The 12,090-nt window shown below is 34.4% G+C and overlaps 1 pseudogene; it reads right to left on the reverse strand.

The window, feature by feature from the left end:
* Window positions 1-9,225: 9,225 nt before the first annotated feature.
* LOC145115735 (vacuolar iron transporter homolog 4 pseudogene) lies at window positions 9,226-9,975 on the reverse strand (annotated as a pseudogene).
* Between the last annotated feature and the right edge of the window lie 2,115 nt (window positions 9,976-12,090).

Here is a 12,090-nt window from a genome sequence, read left to right on the forward strand (position 1 = left end):
CTTAAATTACTTATGACCCGTTAAATATTGGATTGCCCTCGAAAGTGATAGCATAGTGAGATATTCAACTTATTTGACATTTTTTCAACTCCAACATGTGCGTAACATAAATCTTTAAATGCTTCATACCTTATTTTATGCCTAGAAATATTTGAAGTAGAAAATTTTGAATGGTCACCCTTTATGACACCATTACCAAATTCAATATTACCACCCAATATGAATTAATCATAACCGGCCATCTAGAGTTATAATGATAAATATACCAAAATCTAACTACAAAATAAATCATAAGATAGAAAAGAGATTAATGAGTATGCTACATATGCTAATTGTTATTAAATATATGACATAAAGACAATAATATGTACCTTGTTATGGATGAATGAATGTTGAACAAAAAGAAGGAAAGAACCTAAGGAAGGTATGGAAAACGATTGAGTATAAGAAAGAGAAGTTATAATACCAAAAAAAGAATTGGTTTGACAATTCAATCAATTACTTTTATTGATTTTTCATCGACGGTGACATTTGGGTCTGCAGAACACTTCTGCTTTTGTAGTTGAGTAAAGAAAAGTGACATAACTATGCTGAGTTTTCACAAATAGCAACAACTCAGACTATACATTTTAGGCATTATGGACTAAAGATTTTCTCATATTTATGAATAAACGACAATAATATGTACCTTGTTATGGATGAATGAATGTTGAACAAAAAGAAGGAAAGAACCTAAGGAAGGTATGGAAAACTATTGAGTATAAGAAAGAGATGTTATAATACCAAAAAATGAATTGGTTTGACAATTCAATCAATTACTTTTATTGATTTTTCATCGACGGTGACATTTGGGTCTACAGAACACTTTTGCTTTTGTAGTTGAGTAAAGAAAAGTGACATAACTACTATACTGTGTTTTCACAAATAGGAACAACTCAGACTATACATTTTAGGCATTATGGACTAAAGATTTTCTCATATTTATGAATAAACGATAATAAAATGTCATTACGAATGTTACGGTTTAGTGTTTAACTCTCTCTTGTGTGCTTTCACTCGCATCCGTCCATCTAAGAGATTTCTTTGTGTCGGGTCGTCAGCTATGTGGAGTGATAAAAAAAATGGGATCTACTAGGCATTCACCTGCACTGCCTTTTCATAGGTTGGAATATGGAACATAGATCGATTTATATACCTTTTCACATTTTTACCATATAAAACGAAGGAGGGATGCAACCTTAGTCAAGAATTCACAAATAATAGTGTCATTTATAGCTCAAGATCAAGGAACTTCACCATTTTTTATTGTATACGAAACTCCCCCGTGACAGATGGTAGATTTGGTCAAACTAGTAGGGCAGACGACCAACAAACTTTGTGAAAATATAAAGAAATCACACAAAGAAGTGAGGGAGAATATGTCCCAAGCCAATGTAAATTACTAGGCAGTGGTTCATAAACATAAACATACAAAAACATTTGAAGTGGGAGATGATATCATGGTCTACCTATGCAGAAAGAGATTTCAAGTATATATATATATATATATATATATATATATATATATATATATATATATATATATATATATATATATATATATATATATATAGCAAACAAGGTCAAAGAAAGTATTGTCCCTACAAGATACCGCTAAAGATCAATGGTAAGACAAATATTGTTGACCTTGTTACTACGATGTCCATTTCCAAGGCTTTCAACATTCCAGGTCTCTATAAGTACTCAAGGTCGAGTTCTTATCAATTGGGGGAATATTGTAATTATCTTATAGTAGAGGGTACCTAAGTGTTTATCTCTAGAGATCTCTTTGTAACCTATTATATTCATTTCTATACAATACACAATTATACGGGCCCTTAATCAAAGCAAAGGAATAAACGATTGTAATTACCAATTTACTCTCTATTATATTACACAATACAAAATTATAGGAAGGTGGAAAACTATGTTGGATAACACTTGCATCAAGTAACAGAATAGTTGGGAAATCTTTTCCCAGATTAAAAACAAAAAGGAGTGTGCACTCCACACTAAACATGGAAACTACAATATTAGTTTATCAAAAGGTTGCAGGATCCACACAAATACTTGAGCTTCCATGTAACGCCCGCAGATTCGAGCTAGTCAATTTATAGATAATAAGCGTAAAAATGACTTTTTGATAGAAGATTATTTAAGAACAATAATCTTAACAAAATTTATAGTATATATGACAACGACTTCATACATATAAAGAATACTAAAATCTGACTTCGTAAGAGGGAGTTATGATTTATCTAAGTTTCAACGCAGTAGTATACAACTCAGAAACCGAAGTAGAGATCGGTTGATTGTTACGAAAAACAATCTAAACGAGTGTTGAAGATCTCGTCCATATGGTTCCGTCGATATAAAGACAGTGGAGAACAGATGTCATATGAGAAAGTTATGAATTTTAAACGAAATTTAATAGTCTAAGCCCATTAAAAATATAGCTTTAAAAATAAAAGTCAAAATTAGCTGACGGAGTCTAATTGAAAGTTGTAGATCTCGTCAATCGCTACGCGTGAATATAAATAACGTCTATATGAAGAAGATACGATTTTCTGAAGTTTTCCGAGAAGCCTCACGCGCAGGTGGGTTGCCCGACATGCACCTTCTAGAAGGTGGGGTGTGGACCACCATATTTGTGACACGTGGCAGAAAAACGGGAGGATCGACATCTCAGGTGTGTGCGGCACACACATCAAGCGCATTGTGCAATTGTGCTATAAATAGGCTTCGACTGGTCATTGGCTTCCTCACTCTCCATCCTCCTCTCTATTGAATTCCTCTTAATTTTAGCCCATTTCACTTAGTTTTAGTCTACGGCGGAGCCCTACAACCCCTGAATCTAGTAGGAGCCATGCGAGTGTGATTTCCAGACATTGGTCAGGAAGAATCTCTGTAAGCTAAGCTACGATATCACTTTCGGTGTATCTTATATTTATGGTCATAAGTCGTTATTATGAACCTATAAATAAGATTTATCAATAATTCCATGTCGTTGTACTGATTGATCTACTTACGGGAGAGGTGTCTAGAATAGACACGTTGGCCTGGTTGTTGGATTTCAGAAAAGTTATTATGTTGAAATGATCCTGCCTACCAACTGTCATGCCTTACTGATCCTTACTTGATAGATCTTGATGTAGACATTGGGATTAGTGAGGATTTACTATTATCAGTCTCCAAGATCATTAGACTAAAACTTTGATATTACTTAGGTCACATCAAGGAATATCTAAGGTGTTAGGCGAAACTCTCACCCACTTAAGTCAGGTGGGTGCATAGTCCCTTTCATGAACATGATTTAATATAAGTATTAATTAAAATATTAAATATCTGTTGGAAGTCGTATGTGAATTATGTGCTTACTGCCTGGATTGTATGTCAGGATATATATATATATATATATATATATATATATATATACACACACACACACACACACACATACACACATAATGTGCTATGTGCGGACCAGATATGGTTCTATTTTATGTTAGGATAAACGGATAATATTATATAATGATATTAAAAGTAGAACTGTTGAGAAGATAAATGATTAATAATACCTAATACTCTTATGCAATTGATATGCACTAAGATAAGTTAGTGTCACCAAGAATAGAGTTGGTATTAAGAGTTGGTTTCAGGCATTGTAATCTAGTCTAGGGATAAACTTAGACTTATGGAAGATACCTAGTTCAGTTACGTTGATATTAGGTAGTCTCATTAGGAGAATGTGTGTAACCTAGGAACGGAGAGTAAAGTTTTGTTCCTTGACACTATCAGGTGTCGATGTACGGTAGATCCATATGGGATGACCAGAAATGGTGGGTCCCGATCAGGAAATTGCCAGCGGTATGCCTGGTCACCCCACAGATTACGTGACAACACTCGATCATTCTAGACAGTCTTGTAAATTACGTTGCTAGTGTGAGCTCATGACTCACAGACGTAGATGAATTGGAAAACCATATTCATCAAATACTCTAACGACCCATAGGCTTTTATGACTTATACCGGAAAACCCTTACTTTAAATGGTTCGTCAGGGAGATAATTTTCCACGATAATCTTGGACTAGGATTTGTGAGGATCAGTTGGAATAAGCATGTAGGAATGTAAACCTATATGGATATTGTATGGTAACGGTTATTGTTGCAGGTTCGATAATTAAGGAATAGTATCATATCAATATTGTGGGATTGAAATTGCTACGTATCTCACCAGGTTTTCCCAACCTGACCCACTCAACTTATATGTATCACAAGTATCAAGACTTAAGCTAGTGGAACCTAATTAGGATGATGAGTGATTAAGAGACAGTCTGCAATAGTATTTAGGAAGATCAAGTCTTTACGCTGTAACTTATGTATCTACATTGCTTATGACATCCTTAGGGTTTTAATATTTTGGAAACAAACATTTGTAATCAAAATGATCTTTTGTATTGGGATTTTCCACAAATATAAATATATTATTTTTAAAGCGTAAAGAAAGTTTTAATTGGTTCTGAAAATTAGAGGATGTCACATTCCATCCATCACAATGCTAAAACAAGCAAAAGTTAAATTTTGCTAGCATTATTGTTTCTTTTTTCTTCCCATCATAGTGGATAGAATTAAACCTGGTTAGTTATGAGAATTTGAACTTGCCATATATTTGTCATGATCATTGTAATGCCCGTAGATTCAGGCTAGACAAATAAGTGATAAAATGATTTTTTGATACAAGATTATTTAGGATAAATAATCTTAAAAAAGTTATAGTATATGTGACAAGGATTCTATACATATAAAGAACTTTGAAATTCGATTTCGTATGAAGAAGTTATGCTTCTTCAAAATTTCGCGATTAAGTCGACGTAACTATGCGTATCGTAAAAAGTGAATTTTAGATAGATTACTTATTAGCCTAAGTAATCTAAACGAAAGTCATAGTAATCGTAAAAGCAAGAGTGTGCATATAGAGAATGTCCAAATCTGACTTCGTCATAGGAAGTTATGATTTTTATAAGTTTCAGCGTAGCAGTACGCGACACAAAAACCAAAACTAAAATCGGTCAATTGTTAGGAAAAACAATCTAAACAAGAATCAAAGATCTCGTTAAGAGGAATCCGTCAATATAAAGACAATCGAAAACGGATGTCGGACGAGAGAGTTATGAATTTTTAACGGACTTTAACAGTCTAATTCTGTTAAAAATATAACTTTAAAAATAAAGTCAAAATTAGCCATCAGAGTTTAAATGAAAGTTGTAGATCTCGTCGATAGCTACACGTGGATATAAAGTATGTCGTAAACAAAGCTCATATGAAGAAGATATGGATTTTTAAAGAAAATATAATTTTTTGCGCGCAGTCGCGCATAGAGGCGCACATCTGACACCCCCACCCAAATTGTGACACGTATCACCACGTCACCCGGTCCGACCATGTGTGAGGCGTGCAAATTTTTCGCCCTATAAATAGCAATCAGTCTCTCATTCGATATCCTCACCCCTACAACCTCTCTCTCTTGAGTTTTCTCTGCCTTAGCCCCATTTCCCTTAGTTTTTAGTATTTTGGTGAAGCCATGAGGTCCCTGATGCCCAACCAGTAGTAGCTTTCGAGTAGAAGCTTTGTCAGTGCAATTTCCGAACTTCTGATAGGAGAATCTCTATAAGTTAAGCTACACTTATATCGCTTTCAGTGTAACTTATGATTATAGTCATAATCATTATTATGAAACTATAGTTAAGATTTATTAGTGATTCCAAGTCATTATATATACTGATTGATCTATTTACGAGGATGATGTCTAGGCTAAATGTAATGAGGTGTTTAAAGTGGGATTTCCAAACAGTATACTATATAAACCAAACGGACCCTACACCCGATATGATCCTACCTGGTTGTCCCTTACTTGATAGATCTTGATGTAGACATTGGGATTAGTGAGGAATCTAGACTACAATTAGTCGCCGGGAATATAAGACTATTACTTAGTAATATGAACCTAGGTTACGTCAGACGAGAAGGTGAAATACCAAGGAAAAATTTTTCTCAAATTCTGAGACATCAACTTTTATCAAGTGAGTGCATAGTTACTTTCAGCATACACATAGATATCAAGTAGTTAATTTGCTTAGACGCCCTATGTGCTTATTATCTGCGTTACTGATAATTGTGCTAAATGAGATCATGATTTTTACTCGCAATAAATTATATAGGTATTTTTACTATACTTATATTGTATCAGGTAAAAAGGATAGAGAGAGAACAAAGATAATATAATGGTGAGAGACCATGCTAGAGATAGAATAGTGGTGAGGGACCATACCAGAGATAATATAATGGTGAGAGACCATACTAGAGATAATATAATGGTTAGAGACCCCCAACAGAGAGCAATCATCTTGCAGGGTATTGATGACAACCACAGACTCTTCTAGACAGTCTAGTGGAACACTAGCAGACTCGCAATCTGTAGGTGTTAATGAATCATACTATCCGAGAGTATGGATTGTGTGTTCATTCGAGTACTCTATGCCCTCATGGTTTCCTTACAGATATGCATTGCTAAGGAATTCCTGAAGCAGTGTCGTATACTCGTTGTTACAGAGATCCTTTAGGATAGGACCCTTGAGATTATCATTTTAGGATCAAAAAGTAAGAATAACGGGAATGGGTAATTAGGATTAAATCTGGTTGGCGTGTTAAAGTATACTTAAAACAATATAATAATAATACTGTGGGTTGAAAACCCTATGTGCTCACTAGGCTCTCAAGCCTGACCCACTCAGTTTCTTTATATCACAGGTAGCGGTATGAATATGAAATCTACTGAGAGATTCAAGGAGTTTAGGCCATTAGTACAGTAAGTTAATGTAAGGCATGTAACAATTACATTTATGTTTATGTTTCTTGTATCAGTTATGACATCCCAAAGTTATAATAAACAATGAAAACCATTTATTCGGAAATACTTTTACGAAACCAAATTCCGCATTTATAAATAAAATATGTTTTTAAAATAAGCATAAATAAATAAACGGTCTTTTTTGGCCGAGAAAATTTGGGATGCACAATCATCCTTAAATTTTCAAAATGGTGATGATCCGTACATAACAAGATTTTACCATACACAACAATTATATAGGAATAGACAATTATACCCTTTATTTATTTTACATTTTATCCCCTCCTACTCTAAAACCCTTCCTCACGTATCGTCACGATCAGTTAAGACCATCCACCCCCCCCCCCCCAAAATGATACGATCTTCCACCATCGCCCATATCGCTTGCTTCACCATTGTCCCACCTCCGACTTGCTCCACCGCCGTCGCCCACCACATATCATAAATCTTGTATAATTTCAATTTTGTTTCTAGTTTTTGATTGTTTCTGTACAAACATGTATCAATCTGTGCATTAACAAGTTTGCAAAATCACTAAATTGGAATCATGAACTGATTTGGAATTGTTTCCGGTACAATTATGAATTGATTTGGAATTGGTTAATCATAATTCATTTTTTTGGTGTTTAGGATTTAGGGGTGTGTTAGTTTTTTAGTAACAATTGTGTATAATCTTGTTGATATCAATTGTCTCAAGTCTTAAAATCCAAAATTAAAGTGAATTGATTTGGAATGGAGTTATAATATTTGGTTCCATTTAATACCTTTTTGTTCCATTTAAATTCCATTTGAATGTTATTAAATTTGTGACTGTATGTGTGATTATCTAACATTTAAATTCCATTTGAATGTTATAAAATTTGTGAATGTATGTGGGATTATCTAACATATGAGTTCAATAGAGTCAAATACTTCAATGCAAGAAGAGGAAATTTTGTATTTAAGTACTTCGAAATTTGATTCGTGTGATGATTTAGTAAAGAGTTTAGAATTTTATTATTCTAAAGGATATGGATATCTATTCATGGTTCAAGAAAAGACAAGCATATGATTTTGCAATGCGACAAGGGTGGTTCGTATCGATATATACGAGGTATTTCAAGTAAATGAAAAAAAAAACTATTGGATCTCGTTTGATCAATTGTCCTTTGAAGATTGTGGGCAAAAGGTCTAGTGATGGATCGGATGGTGTTTGGATATTTGGATGGTCCTTTTTGAGCCCGTTATAGTTCTTTATTTTTATTTTTTTGAACGGCTAGTTCTTTAGATTTTTTATTTGGATGGTTGTTTGGATTTCTATTTAGACGGTTGTTTGATCATATTCTTTTGGTAAAAAGTTTATGATATAACTAAGTTTTTGATTCTAAACGTTATTGTCAAGTAGAATATATACATATGTCTTATATTTTTTAAGTTTTTATGTGACAAAAATCTAGGAGAAAAGTATATTTTTTTAGTGATAAGGGGTAAATTGTAAAGTTTTGTAAAATAGATAAAACTGTAAAATTCATATTTTGCCAAAACAATGTTATATATGGTAGACATACATATATTAATATAGTCAAGGGTCAAGTTTAAAGTTTGGTAAAAAAAAAGGGTAAAATTGTCTATTCAAAAAAAATTGTGGATGGCAAAAATTTATTGTGTACGAATCAGCTTCCTTTTGAAAATACCCATAAATTGTCAATTTAATTTATGCTTAATGTCTTAAGCTTAGTCACCCGGGTAAACATAGATAGATAACACAACCCCCCTAAGTTCCCTTACGTCGAGGTGGACTACTGGTCTTAAATGATTTCTGAATGTTTTATTTAAGAAGATATCAATTTATTAGTCCAAAAAGCTCATATCACATAAACTCAATAAGGTGTACTGCATGCCAGGTGCATGAAATCAACTTCAAGCTGTTTACACTAACTTAATCAGATAAGACTAAAGTGAGTAACAAGACAAAATCTAATTAATATGTTTATGGGAACTAACATACTGAAACTCATTGCACCACCATAGCTATGAAGGTGCAAGGCTGCATAGGCACAGCATGCATCCTCCTCAAAAGTCTTAAACAGACATGTACTTGAAGGATTATAACATCACATAACAGATGCACACCATCGTGTGTCAATATGTAAAATGAAAAAGGTAGTCAACTTTTCTTCCCCATTATATAATAATCATTGCATGGTGTTAAATATCACATGAAAATCCCTGTTTGATGCTTTGTCAATCATATTTCTTTAATTGTGATTGAAACCAGCGACCTTATGGCTAATTGGAATAAACAGAAAGTTCAAGCTTCAAACTGTACTATATTAAAAAGGTGAAAATACAGTCTGGTGTAACACTACATGACAGTAGATCCTATCCACTTGGTAAGTCCAAAAGTAATAGCCATAGCCAGCCACCCTCCAACCAGAATCCTAAAGCAAGACTTCACCACAGGACTCCCCCCAAGAACAGCTCCAAACCACCCGAAAACCACAAGCCCCAAGCTCACTGTGGCTACCACCACCCCCAGCCTAACTTTATGATCCACTATAAAAGCAGCAGCAAGTAAGGGCATGATGGCCCCCAACATGAATGCAAGGGCCGATGCTGCAGCTGCCTGAATGGGATTCGGGAGTGCTTCCTTCTCACTTTCCTCCTCATTTCTTGAAATTTTCTTATCTCTTTTCATCTGAGCCACCTCTACATCTCGTTGGGAGTAGACTGAAACAAATTCACCTATTGCCATACTGCATGCACCTGCAACTAAGCCAGCAAAGCCTGTAAGAATCATGGCTCTCACATCTTGCTTCACAGCTCCAACACCCATCATCAGAGATGCAACAGAGACTAAACCATCAGTGGCTCCCAGAACAGCAGCACGCAGCCACTGTCCCCTTTTTGAGTAGTCAAAGTCTTCCTCTGTAGACACTTGGCTGTGTTCCTGTTCGGATTTGTCCTCAGAAACCGGAATGCACAGATCAATATTTCCAGCCATGATTGTGAAAGAACGAATCAGAAAATTATATCACAAAGAATGATAATGAAGTTTTATTTGTGGAAGATTAGAATCCCCTTATGTGTTATATATAGTATGTATTTGTGTATAATGACCAATGGGTAGGTGGTGAATAAAGTTACAGCTAGTGTGCAACCCAAAAGCCCTCAGATTTTGGTATGTCTATTATACACTATACAGAAATAGAAAGTGTCATACTACATACAAAACATAGGAATATTGATCATTAAAAAATTCAAGGCTTGTGGAACCCACACGATTGCCACCATGCACTTTGCATCTAAATGAGAAAAACATAAACAGCTCTTCATAAGTAAAAAAGAAAGGGAGGGAAAGATAGTAAAATATATGAAACGATGGTGGAATACATGTTTTACGATAACAAAATGGTACTGACACTACTTACAAGTTAAATAAAAGAGTGTAATCCTCCTTACAGAGTTATAGAAGAAGCAATAGGACTAGGACAATCTTACGTTCCTATGTTTTCCTACATTTCAGTTGAAGATATCATCCACTTGGTAGGAAAATTACCAACCAAAAGCCAGTAGAACTAATCAAAATTTGCATGAGTACTTATTTAATGCGCTATCCAATTTACTGGTTTTGATCTTCTGCACTTTCTGTTCTGCTTCATGATATTGTGTTTATTAATGCGCTATCCAATTTATCCCAAGGTGACTCAAGATTTCATAATGCTCACCCGAAGTAGTTTTTAGGTGCCCAGCTGCGTTTTATAATATTCTCAACAATGATTACAAAAAATGGATACAATTGTGACCATTCAGGCATGGTATAAGCAGTTTAAGTTGTGTTATAACATATGTATATATTATAACTTTTGGTCAGGAATGGTGCTGCTGGACGTAATTTGTTTTTATGCTTATTATTAGTTTGTTTCTTTTCTATCCGTTTGTTTCATCTGCACCTTACATTCCTATCTCTACTGGATTATGCTCATTACCTTGGCATATGTGTAAGATTAAACCTATATCTACACTAGGTTGTCTTGCTCTAGACCTGTAAGATGAGCCTACCTTTGCATTATGGCACCAAATATTCTTTTTTCTAGCAGAATTATTGTGTGTGCTGTGAAGGAGTTCTACTCGAACAATATAATAGAGAGAACATACGTTTCTTAAAGTGAAAAAGAAAAAGTGTGCACTCGCAACTGAAGTGGAGTAATCAATCTCAACAAAAATTTGGAGTCCACACGACTGCCACAATCCACTCAATATATTGAAGTATTTTCCAAACAGTCACTTTCAAGCAAAACAATTAGGTAGTTGCATTACATAAAAGGGTATATTATTTAATTTTATTACCTCATCGCAAATAGAGAAATTGAAAGAAACAAGTAAATACAGAAGGAGATTGATGGAAAACCTTTAAATGCGTAGATGGTGAAAAGAAATCGAAGATAACTACCCAGAAGCCCCTGACAATGACATTCATATATATCAAGCATTCCAACAAATAGATTAAATAGTATCAGCACCCATGGCTACAAGCTTCCAAATGCTTATTTATTTATTTTGAACGGCAGCTTACAAATGCTTATATATCTTTTTTCTTGATTACTGTCTATAGAGCTATCAGTGTTAGCTTGAGTGGCTGACGATTTCTCTTCCAGTGACTTTTTTGCCTTTGTGCCATTTTCTGTTGTCTTTATGGTATTATGTTTTCTAATGTGCTATGCATTTTACTTCAAGATGAGTAAAGTTTTCATAATGATCATCCCAAGCAGCATAGGAGGAGAGGGCTCGCTCTTTGGGCGATATGCTTATATGTCTTGTGTGTAAGATTTACTTATATCTATTAAAATATTGTCTTCCTCTAGCTAAATAATTTTGTTTATGACAGAATGGTTTTAATCAAAAGAGTAGGGAGAACTATGTTTCTTGCAATGAAAAGGAAAGAGTGCACTCATTACTTAAAAGCTAGTAATCAATCTTAACAAAAAAAATCAAGGATTATGGAATCCAGATGACTGCCACAATATACTCAATATAGAAATGAAACAATATCTCAAAACAATGTATAACTGAATTGGTGTGAGCAATCCACAAGTGGTGTGGAAAGGTGAATTTAAAAATGACACCACCCACTCCCACAGAATAATAAATTAAAGGAAAAGGA

Source organism: Lactuca virosa, chromosome 5, assembly GCF_052849685.1.
Source record: "Lactuca virosa cultivar CGN04683 chromosome 5, Lactuca_virosa_CGN04683_v6, whole genome shotgun sequence".
In the NCBI taxonomy this organism is placed as follows: domain Eukaryota; kingdom Viridiplantae; phylum Streptophyta; class Magnoliopsida; order Asterales; family Asteraceae; genus Lactuca; species Lactuca virosa.